Here is a 12,427-nt window from a genome sequence, read left to right as displayed (position 1 = left end):
TTCCAATCCAGGAAAGAATACAATCTAAATTCTACTGTATACTATTTAAAACTATAAACGGGGACAGCCCAATCTACCTTAATCACCACCTTATCCAAACTACCTCTACCAGGCACAGAAAAGCACATACCCCCCAATCAAGGAAGTAAAACAGAAAAAACTATACGACGGCCTACTAGCCACTCAAGCAGCAAAACTAGATAACCAAATCTCCAACCTATTGATATCAACCCCAGACTACAAGATGTTCACAAAGGAAATAAAAACTATACTCTTCAAGAAATCCCTAAATAAAGCTTAAGACCACAAATACCTCCCTCTTACCACCCTCTCCCTAACCCCTGATCCCACCTAACCCTCTCTTGGAAACAACCTCTGATCTATTTATTTATTTGATTTTTTAGCCCGTCCTCCCAAAAGAGCCCAGAACGGGTTACAATGAATATATTGGTGCATTAAAATTATAAGTAAGATAGGTACTTAGAAATTCCCTTACTGTCCCGAAGGCTCACAATCTAACTAAAGTACCAGGAAAAATGACAATTAGAAGAGTAATAAAGAAAGAAAATAGAGATAGAGGAGAAAAATAAGAAAATAAACATACTAATAAGATTACAATGATCTAAAGGAATTTGAGAGGTTAAAATCCTCCCTCCACAACTCTTTTTGTAATCCGCTTTGAACCGAAAGGTAATGTTGGACTAGAAATCTGTAATGTAATGTAATGTAATAGCACATGGCCATTAATACGAAAAAGGGAAAATCAGCTCTTTTACTGTTACGGTACAACTGGCCTTAGTGTGCAGGAAAAGAACCCATGTAAGGGCATGCTTAGGCAACTTTCTACCGCAGCTAATTAATAGGACCCCTATGAAACTTTTGTCCAAATTACAGAACTGAAGAACTGGGTACAATTTTCACAATGCTTTTTATACAGGTTTGTCTTTGATTTTTAATTTTTTCTTGTTCAGAAATCACATTAATTTCTTGGCCCAAAAATGATCAAGCAAACTGATTTACAATTATTTTTGTGATTGCATTACTTAAATATTGCTCAGTGACCTTTAGCAGCCATTTTCCAGCTGTTAGATAACATGTATCCATGCCACTGTCCTCATCACCCTGATTCCATGAACCAGATCAAGAATGAACATTGGAGCTGAATGGAAAGTTCTCTTCATTGCTCCAGGTGGCTTGAATTCTATATGAACAGGCCAGAATCAGAAACTCAACTGTGACTCATATGATTTGAACCAAACTAACCCTTCCTGGTTTGGAGTGTGTTCAAATCCTATTTTCCCATCTCTGAACAGATTGGAAAGCAAAACCCTCTGTTTATCCATATGAAAGGTATAGCACAGGCAGTGCAAAGTTCCCCATACCGCCACATCAATGTGACTCAGTCCTGGCGAGACAACCCCTAAGGATAAACAGGTAATTCTGTTTTCATATTCACTCATCCTTTGGCTCTCTGCTGAGACTGCCATGGGAGTCTGCCAGTAACTTTCTGGTGTTTAAGTTGCAGAACAACTTCCAAACTAGGCAAGGGAAGAAATATCATTATCATCAGTTTTATCCACTGTACAGAGAGACAGAAAGAGATCTGGGCAAGGTTGAAGAGACAAAGGTTGGCAGTGGAATCAGGACTAGAATGCAGAAGGGTCAGTTTTCCTGTTCTGCAGTTCCATGTTCTAACCACTGAATCACCCTACAATACATCCCAGCCTAAACTTTTCTACAGAACTCTGGGCTACAAAGAGGATACTGTTAAGACTTGAAGGTCATGAAAGATTTGTGATCTGATCAATGATTGCTCACTGCAACAGCCTAAGTGTAGCCTACTTTCTGATAATATGTTAACACATAAGGGTTTATATTAAAAAAAAAGTACCAGAAATAACTTATTACATCATCTACTGACTAGGATGGTACCTATCATAAGCAAACATGTTTTTACCAAAAAATGCAACGTTTGTGATTGCTGTTACTAAGCTACCTCGTAATCCTGATAAGCTCTTAGCTGTGTCTCCAACATTAAAAACATACGTTTAACATCTCTCAAAAAATATACACAATGATATTGAAATTTATAGTGTTTTTTTTTTTCTATTTGTTAAGAAAAATGATTTCACTCCTATGGGAAAAGAGATGTCAGAGCACACCAAGTGATTTTTTATTTTCCTTCTGTTTATATGTGTCCAAGGAATGGCACACCCAGAAATTATCACTGTGAAAGGCTAGCTCTCAGGTCGCTCACCCATAAACCTGGGAGGAGACTTCTCACTAATAAGTTAAAGATTTCTGAGTCATAGAGTTAAAACATTACCTATTGCTTTGTATTAAACCGAGTCCAAAAGTTTTAATAGATAATTACTATATATTTTTATGATAGTTCATCATGGAGTTGGGCTTAGTGCTCAGGGCTGTTAAACTAGTACATATTATGCACACAACCCAGAAAATGAAATCATATGGAGCCTCGTTTTACATAGAACATGTAGATTGGAGATGAGACATCCAGGTTGGGACATGCTCAGTTCTGGAGGTATTTTAGAAAAGGATCTACCGGTATTGAGAATGTGAAGCAAAAGCAGCAATTTAAAGAATACAGGGTTGTCCCAAAAGTCACTACACATTTTCAATAAATTCTTAAACATTACCCAAGAAACTGAGGGACAAATTCTATAAGAAGTGGCCAAAAGTTAGGTGCCTATATAGGCACCGTTCGGTGCAATTCAAGTACAGTTGGGTGCTGTTTAGTGAATCGCGCTGAGCGGCACCTATTCGGGCACCTATTTTGGAGGTGCCCAATAAATAGGCCAGATCTAGGCACAACTAAAAGTTAGGCACCCATGCGAGCGCTTAAGCACGCTTAAGAGCAGCAATTCTGTAACAAGGCACCTAACACGAAGCCACGCCCATACCTAACATGCATAGCGCCTACTTTTTTAATAGGCTGCCTACATTTTTAGGTGCGCCTTGTTACAAAATCGCTCTTTCTTTATAGGCGCCTATGTTTCAATTATTGCTGATTAAAAAGCTTAATTGGGCTTGTTATTCGATTTAGATAGGCGCCTATCTAGTTGGGCGCCTCCTAAATAGGTGCCTAATATTAGGCACTGGTTACAGAATTTGGGCCTGAGTTTATTCATATTCTTAGCATCAACAAAAGAGTCATTGCAGTTTTACTGGCTAGGCTTGCCACCACGTTCCAACGCCTCGAAGACAAGTTGTCTACTTCCACATGAGCGCCTCCCTTTTCGATAACTTCCGGCCACCTTCGGACGCAAGCCTCTCTGACATTTTGCAGCAGCTCTTCCCCCGACCTCGCTGCGGTCGGTGCGCATTCGTTTCTCAAGCTGTGACAGGTTACTGGGCTTATTCTTTTGCTGGTGGCCTCAAGTCTCTGCGAATGATACCTAGTATGAAATAGAAAAAAAAAAAGTGTGTAGTGACTTTTGGGACACCCTGTATGTATGTGTGTGACATCATCACATCACACCTGCATATGACGTCCTCCCGAGCTGGAAGCTTTGTAAAACCCGGACAAAGTGCCGGGTTTTGAAAAGCCTTCTGGATGCCTGGAATAGCTCCGAGTACAAGAATAGGTGGAAGGGACAGGGCTGGGGGGCGGAACAGGGCATGACTTGGGCAGAGTGAGGCGGGGCTATGTGGGTTCGGTGAGCTTGGGGGCGGGGCCAAGGGTCCAGACTTACCCTAATCAATTCCAATAAATAAATAAATAAAATACACACATGCACATATTTAGGCCTGATTCACTAAGGGGACCTTTTACTAAGCAGCAGTGAGCAATAACATGTGCTCACCGTTGCCTAAAAACAGCACTAGTGGCATGCACCCAGGAGCCATGTGCTAACTGTGGGTTTGACGCACGCCATCAATGTGTTAAAAATTCATTTTATTCTTTAGCACTGGGGCGTGTTTGGGGGGGGCAGAGAGTAGACATATCCTACGCTAATCAGTTAGTGCGTGGGCTCTGGCATGCACTTACCAATTAGCGCGGTATTAGTGTGGGAGCCCTTAGACCTGGATTCTCTAATTCAGTGTTTTTCAACCTTTTTACACCTATGGACCGGCAGAAATAAAAGAATAATTCTGTGGACCGGCATCGGTCCGTGGACCGGCGGTTGAAGAACACGGGGCTAAGTAACACTATTTTTTCCATTCATTTTTCACAGATACACAATATAATCTTATTAACACATAATGGTTAACCACAAAATTAAACTATATAAAGCACATTGACAGCAGATGTAAATCCTCAAAACTGACATAATTCAATCACTAAATTAAAAAATAAAATCATTCCCCCCTACCTTTGTTGTCTTCCTCCCTCCATGCTATGCCTTATCTTCTGGCCTGCTCCTGCCTGGCCATTTTATGCCACCCCCGGTATTATCTTCAGGCCGGCTCCCTCTTCCTCACTGATGCAGTGCAGAAAGCTGTGGGCAGTGGCTCCTTGCACGTCCCGTGCCTCATCTGGAAGCCTTCCCTCTGACGTTGCAACATCAGAGAGAAGGCTTCCAGTTCAGGCACAGGATGCCCGTAAGAACCACTGCCCATGGCTTTGCACTGAATCAGTGAGGAAGAGGGAGCTGGCTCGATCGCACCGTGGACCGGAGGTTGAAGAACATTGTTTTGGGCCTGATGCATGTGCTGGCCCTGTGGACCGGCAGAAAATTTCTGTGGACCGGCACCGGTCCATGGACCAGTGGTTGAAGAACACTGCTCTAATTGGCACCATTTGTGGCCACCTTAAGTGGCTGGCAATTATTTGTCAATCACACAACGGCTCTGGTCAGAGAATTGTGTCTCTGGCAAAGTTAGGCAAAGGTGCCTAACTGCGATGTGAATATCGCTTCTGTAGGTGCAGAATCAGGCCCTTGGTGTTTAACCCGTCTGCCTCTGCATAGAATTCTTTTTAATCAAATGCGACAGAACTTCTGTGCAGAAGCAGACGGGTTAAACACCAAATGCTTGTTGAGAATCATTGCACCTCAACCCTGAAGAAGTGGGTGAAATGTGATTCACTTCAGGAGGGAGTGTTGCTGCAACAATAAAGCTAAGTTACCGCTATATTAACATCACATGAATACAACATAATAATAACGATAATGAATTTTGAAAAAAAACCTGTATAAACAAAAGTAAATGACTTATACAGTATACATGGAAATTAATGAGGATAGATGAAGAATGGAGACATTTTAGAGTTATTAACTCAAATGGCCATCTGAGGATCCTGCAAAAATCACACAAATTACATACTTATGAAATCTGTCACGAAAATTCTTTAGGGTTCTTAAAGGTTTTACAGAAGATATATAGCACTAGATGTGGCATTAGGCGCCGGTAGGTGCCTCAGGAGATATGATTCATGTGAAAGGTAGGCACCGTAAATGTAGGCCTTGAAATTCATGGCCTACATTTACGGCCATGAAATGTAGGCCATGGCCTACATTCATGGCCTACATTTGTGATCACCGACAGTGGCGCCATTTAAAGAATCTGGGCCTTAGTTCAAGAGCTCACAAAGTGTAAACAAAACATCATAATATCACTGTTCATCTAACAAAACACTTTTTTGAAACAAAAACGTTTTATATAACTGTCTAAACTCCCATTATTTCTTGATCTTTTGGATTTCTAATGGTAATGAGTTCTAACACGAAGCTGCTTGATAGAGGACAAAAGATAACCAATATTTTGCAGATTTCACATTTTTCATATACTGTAAATATAAATATGTGAGTTAAATATGATTCCTATATATTTTTGGGTTGATATTCAAAACAATTTAACTGGCTGCTGACCAGTTACATTGTTTGGGTGCTATCTAATCGCAGCTGAAAATTTGCAGTTAGCAACATAGAAACATGATGGCAGATAAAGGCCAAATGGCCCATCTACAGTAACCATTATCTTTTCCTCTCTCTAAGACAGGGGTAGGGAACTCCGGTCCTCGAGAGCCGTATTCCAGTCGGGTTTTCAGGATTTCCCCAATGAATATGCATGAGATCTATTTGCATGCACTGCTTTCAATGCATATTCATTGGGGAAATCCTGAAAACCCGACTGGAATATGGCTCTCGAGGACCGGAGTTCCCTACCCCTGCTCTAAGAGATCCCACATGCCTATCTTATGCTTTCTTGAATTCGGACACAGTCTCTGTCTCCACCACATCTTCCAGGAGGCTGTTCTGTGCATCTACCATTCTTTCTGTAAAAACGTATTACTTTCGATTACTCCTGAGCCTATCACCTCTTAACTTTATCCTATGCCCTCTCATTCCAGAGCTTCCTTTCAAATGAAAGAGACTCGACTCATGTGCATTTATGTTACATAGGTATTTAAATGAAAACTGACTATTTCGGGGCATTCCAGGGATGCAGTCCGCAATTATTCAGTTAAGTGCTGATATGCAGCACAGGTTAATCCCATAAATGAGACTGCATAAAACACAGTTCTATTTTTATGCAGCAACCCATGGCTAATTAATGGCTCCTTTTATCAAACTGCAAAAGAGCTCCGTACTGCTGGCAAGCAAGGTAAATCCTCCAATGCTTATTCTATTACATATACCTCACTGGCTTATGGTAAGAACTAGAAGCTCTTCCACGGTTTAATAAAATCCAATGTAAGTTCTGAATATCAGCGTAACCAGCTATTCATTATCTGGTTCTGCATAAATCTGGTTCCCATATATTCAATGCCAAAGCCCAGGCATGGCCCACCATTGAATATATGGGAACAGTGCCAGCAGCAGTCAGAAAAATGCTCATCGCTGCTGGCTGAATACTGACCCCCCTCCCTTTTTTTTTCTATTTTATTTTATGAAGTTTGCATATTTTTCTGTGTATGTTTTATTCTTAATTACCTAGAATTTTACCGTAGGCTCCCTTTTAACAAGCCGTGTTAGGGGGTTTTCTAATCACCGGACGCTGCGGTAAAAACTCTGATGCTCATAGAATTCCTATGAGCGTTGGAGCTTTTACCGCAGCGGCCGACAAAAAAATAAGAGGGCCATAATGTGGGTTATACATTTTTTAAAATAAGTAAAATAAATAAATAGCATAGAAAGTTGTGTTCAGAACCTGTGCTAAGCCTTACGCACTTTGTTCCAGTGGCCCTAGTCTGTATCTATGGGAAAAGAGCTCAGTGAATCAGGCTTTTAGAATGTATGTGACCATGCCAGCATGAGAGAAGGGTCTATTGTAATCAGATAAGGGAAACATTCTGCTTTGTAATTTATGAAGTTGGCAATTCATGCTAGTGAGAAAGTCAAAGTATATTATGGGGAAAGAACTTCTTTCACATAAAATTGGGGAAAAAATGAGCAAAATGCCATAATTTCAATATTTCAATATAATCAGTCCTGTTTGTGAGTTATGCATATACTGACCCTAAAATTGTTTTTAGATAAGTCTTCTTTTTCATATGTTTTGAGAGTTATGGAAGTTTTTTAAAATTTGATTTAAGTATTTTTTTCTAGCAGAAATAGATATATGCAATGATTGGGTGGTGAGACTTAATTCTGGGGGATTTTTCCTCAGGTGGTCTCTTGGTCTCTGAGCTCGTATACATACATATATGCATTGCTATATCTGGCATAAAAGATATTGTCAGTGTATGCATAATTCACATATGGGATTATATTGACATTTTGGCAATATATGTTAATGTGCAAACCCACTTAACTGTATTCAGTTGCTCCAGATCTCATGAAATGAAATTGATGCTTTTCTAGTTTAAACTACAGGCAGTCCCCGGGTTATGAATGAGTTATGTTTTTAAAGCTATTCTTAAATAGGATTTGTATATACTCAGAACTTGTAGATTTTAAGATTCTTGCTGCTTACCTCTGCTACCAGCTGACAAAAGGGTCAACTGTCCCTACCGGTGTTTGCTCTAAGATACAATATGCACAACCACACACTGTTCTTAATGTGGCCATGCCTCATTCCTGAATCTGCTGCAGGAGAAGTGTAAGAGTCTATGCCACCAGAAATATTGCTCAGTGAACTCAAATGAAGCCGCAACCACGTTCTTAAATATGAGTTGTACTTAAGTCAGGTGTCTGTAACTCGGGGACTGCCTATATACTTTGAGGCTCGATAGCAGCCTAATCTCGCACCATGAAACTAGCATTGGTGAATCTCAGTGTTGGAATAATGTAAACTATTTGAAGTGTGCAGACAAAATACATTTTCATTTGGATTTTTTTTTTTTTGTTTGCATCTTGTTAGAATATTGTTGGGGGTATTGCCTGTGCTGTTTGCATGATACACATTGATTACTGCTGCTAAATATTGCTGCTAACTGCCACCTTCTAACCAGTTAGGTTAGGGGTGGGAAAGGGATAGAGTGTGGGCAGAGTGCTTACTTACCCGGATGATAGCAATTTTCAGTCCACTGATTCATAACTGCATAAAAGCCCTCTTTTACTAAGCTGCGGTAGAGGTTTCTACCGTGGCCCGGAGTGTTAAATGCTCCAACGCTGCTCCGATGCTCATAGGAATTTTGTGAGCGTTGGAGCACCCTCGGAGCATTTAGCACTCTGGGCCACGGTAAAAACCTCTACTGCGGCTTAGTAAAAAGGGGGGAGGGGAAAGTTAGGATAGCAAAAAGACTATCCAAACTTTATGGGCTAAAGTTAGCCAGGTATCAGCCTGAGCGTCAGCTGGTACCCTGTTACCTTCTGGGTTGATACCCAAATATTCAATGCTTGCCCCAACTTTGAATATCTGGAGTCATCTCAGCCCATGGCTGTGAGTGGCTCACATGCTGCTTACCGCCATGGGCTGAATATCAGGTGGGCAATTTATATATCCTTTTGCATATTATCATATAATAATTGGAAAATTGGAAATTCACATATAGGGACCCTTTCACTAACTGCTTTTACTACATTCTCCGGCACCGAGTTCCAGAGCTTAACTTTGTGCTGAGTGAAAAAAAAAAAAAAAGTCTCCCATTTGTTTTAAAAATGCTCATATTATTATGTAGCTTCCAATGGCATAGCTACAGGTGGGCCTGGGTAGGCATAGGCCCACCCATTCTTGGCTTAGGCCCATCCAACAGCAGTATATCTCCCCCTCACTCCTTCACTAGCTGCCTCTTTCTCTGACCCCACTCTCTGTTCCTCCCCAGTGTACCGCTCAGGCATCACTGGGCAGCAACAACAATTCATATTTGTTCCCTGTGCAGGCTCCACGGGATCCTGTCGGCCACAGCCACCCTTTGCTGATATCATTTGCAGTTTTCTCTTGGAAGGACCCAACAAAGAATCACACCTGCCACTGGTGATGCCTCGGACGTAAAAGGGAGGGATGTAGGGTTGAAAGAAAAGAAGAGTTGCGGATACGGCGGGACCAAGGGCAGAAGGGGTGAGAAAGGGAGGGAAAGATGTTGGATGTGGGGAATGGAGGGGAAAGGTTTAAAAAACAAAAACTTGTATTTTATATATTGTCAAGGGTAGGTTGGCTTTGGTACTGATTGTTTCATGTTTCTATGAGTGTTGGAGCTTTTCCCGCAGCGGTCTGTGATTTTTTTTTTTTTTTAAACCTTATACAACTTGTTAAAAGGGAGCTTTTGATTGGTATGTGATTGGTGATGCTTTTCTAAGCGCCTACTGAGTTAGACGCTGTTTATAGAATTTGGCCCCAAATGCTTTCTGGCCTGATAATCTCAAATGTCCTAATAGGACTAATGGTCATTGCAGGTGGTTCCTGCAGTGCAAAATACTCATCTAGATCCCACCTTTTATCAAGGTGCGCTACGGGGGTTAGCGCGTTGGACATTTCATCATGCGCTAACCCCCGCGGCACACCAAAAAACGAACGCCTCGTCAATGGAGGCGTTAGCGACTAGCGCGGTAGGCGGTTGAACGTGCGGTATTCCGCCCGTTAACCGCCTGCCGCAGCTTGATAAAAGGAGCCCATAGAAACATGATGGCAGATAAAGGCCAAATGATCCATCGAATCTGCCTATCCACAGTAACCACTATCTCTTTCTCTCTCTAAGAAATCCCACATTCTTATCCCAGGAGATAAGGTGGTGCTTGATATTCAATTGTGACTTTATTGGATTTTTCCTTTTTGGGATTTTGTCATTATTATTTTTTATTTACTTTTGGGGATTTAAAGCACCATATAGTCTCTTTTTCTTCCTTCTTTGAATGTACACCCGCACTTTATATTTATTTGCATAAGAAATTACTCCGAAATAGGGGAACTTATGGTTTATGGGGCATTGTTTATTTAGGCCTATGGTCTGGTGCTAGTCATCTATAAACACTTGCCCGAGGCTAATTATGATTCGAAGGGTTGACTGAGCCCGTACTGAAATCCCATTATGATTACTAGTATTATTTAATCTTTGCTAAATTTAAACTGCGGATGTTATTCGTGTCAGGAGTTAAGGGTTTTTACCAATTGTTTTGGTTTAGTTTTCTTGAATTCAGACAGTCTCTGGGAGACTGTTCCATGCATCTACCACCCTTTCTGTAAAAAAGTATTTCCTTGGATTACTTATGAGCCTGTCACTTCTTAACTTCATCCTATGCCTTCCTATTCCAGAGCTTCTTTCAAATGAAAGAGACTCAACTCATTTGCATTTACATCACATGGATATTTAAATGTCTCTATCATATCTCCCCTCTCCTGCCTTTCCTCCAAAATATACAGAATGCCCTCAGGAAACAGAATTCACCAGTGCACTAGTTCATCAGATTATGAACAACCGAAATACCTGTGATGATTCAAAAAAATGCAATGAGATGATAAGATCAATATTGTAATCTATTCATTCCATATCAGCAGATGGATCTCATGACAGCATGAGTCATTGTCAATGCAGCCACCACACAGGCAGGTGCTTCCTTTGTTCCTGAATAGTGAATTAAACCAGGACAAATTTGTCCCTGTCCACGCAGGAACTCAATTTCCCCATCCTCGCAAATTTTGTCACTGTTCCTGTCCCTGCTCCATTCCTGTATGCTCTGCCTTAACCGCACAAGGCTTGTGCAGATGAGGACAGAGCTTGCAGGAATGAGGCAGAGACAGGAAAAGGGAATGGGACGGGAAAATGAGTTTCCGTGGGGACGGGAAAAATTTGTCCCCGTGTCATTCTCTATTTCTGAAGTGTGTCTGCTGGGCACTTTAAATCTTATAGTAAGCACAGAATCAAACTGAAACATGGTAATCAACAAAATATTGTGTTGTTGTTGTTGATACTTTTATGTAATTTTTCCTACAAGTACCTGATATAAACGCAATAATATGGAATATACAGTTTGCGTTATGATGGCTGTTATCCTGGAATTAGTCATAGGTGGGCTTTGGCAAAGCCGATGCAACCTTCACGGGCAAGAGGGCAAGGGAAAGGTGCAGAGAGTCTGCTCACAGGGATTATAAAAGAGAAAGGAAAGGCCTGTGCAATGCTTCATAGTGTAATGAGTCTGAAAGTACTTTGTTATGACCCAACATGTCTGCTGTTGGACTGACTTTTATTGTTAGCAGTGAGGTGATAGTAATTAAGAACTTAGCAAGGGCCAAATATGAAATTACCACTAGCAAGGATGTGGACTTGAGGCCAGCTAATGATTCATTATAGAATTAAGGAAGTTTATTGTTAATCTTTTTGCCTTAGGTTTCCTTAGAAACAAATACTGTTTCTTTGTGTGGATACGAAATAAGAATTGCTTCTTTAAAATTCCCACGCATTAGTTTACAGTGGGAAAGTAAGAGCACCCAGCCGGGCTGGAGAAACAGATCCGTATGTAAGGTTCAGCTTGTGCAGGCCTGTATTTCAAAGATCAGATCTCAGCATGATTAAAATGACATTTCACTCTTTTGGAGTAAATGCGAAGGAAAAGGTAAATAAAGTGAGCAGGCATCTGGAACTGAGTGATAGCAATTGCAAATCATGTCCGTATCACTATAGGATGTCTGAAAAGGTTACAATTATTAAGAATAATCACAACCAGAGAGAATATTGAGGAATGCTGCTGTAAGGTTGGACACGTACAGTGAAGGTGAAGATATTCAGAAATGCATATACAGTAAATGGAAGTATCCTAGGTCTTATTTATTTTACTAAGCTACAGTAGAAAGTGACTTTAGTAGTCCCTTACATAGGTTTTTCCCATGAGCTGAGGCCATTTTTACCATCGCTAGAAAATGGCTGATTCTCTATTTTCCCTTGTGCTAATATTGCCATTAGCTTGCAGACATCACAAAAATGTAGCACTTGAGCACGTACAGACACCTATTTTGTAAGCGGCAGGGGCTCATGTGCTAATCAGTTAGCACACGGTAATGTAGCAGTGCTGATTAATGCAGAAACATCCACACTCCTCCCTCAGTCATGCCCCCTTCTGCAGAAAAATTAAAAATATGTTCTAGC

This window comes from Geotrypetes seraphini, chromosome 3 (assembly GCF_902459505.1).
Source record: "Geotrypetes seraphini chromosome 3, aGeoSer1.1, whole genome shotgun sequence".
NCBI classification, from domain to species: Eukaryota; Metazoa; Chordata; class Amphibia; order Gymnophiona; family Dermophiidae; genus Geotrypetes; species Geotrypetes seraphini.
This window is presented reverse-complemented; position numbering follows the sequence as displayed.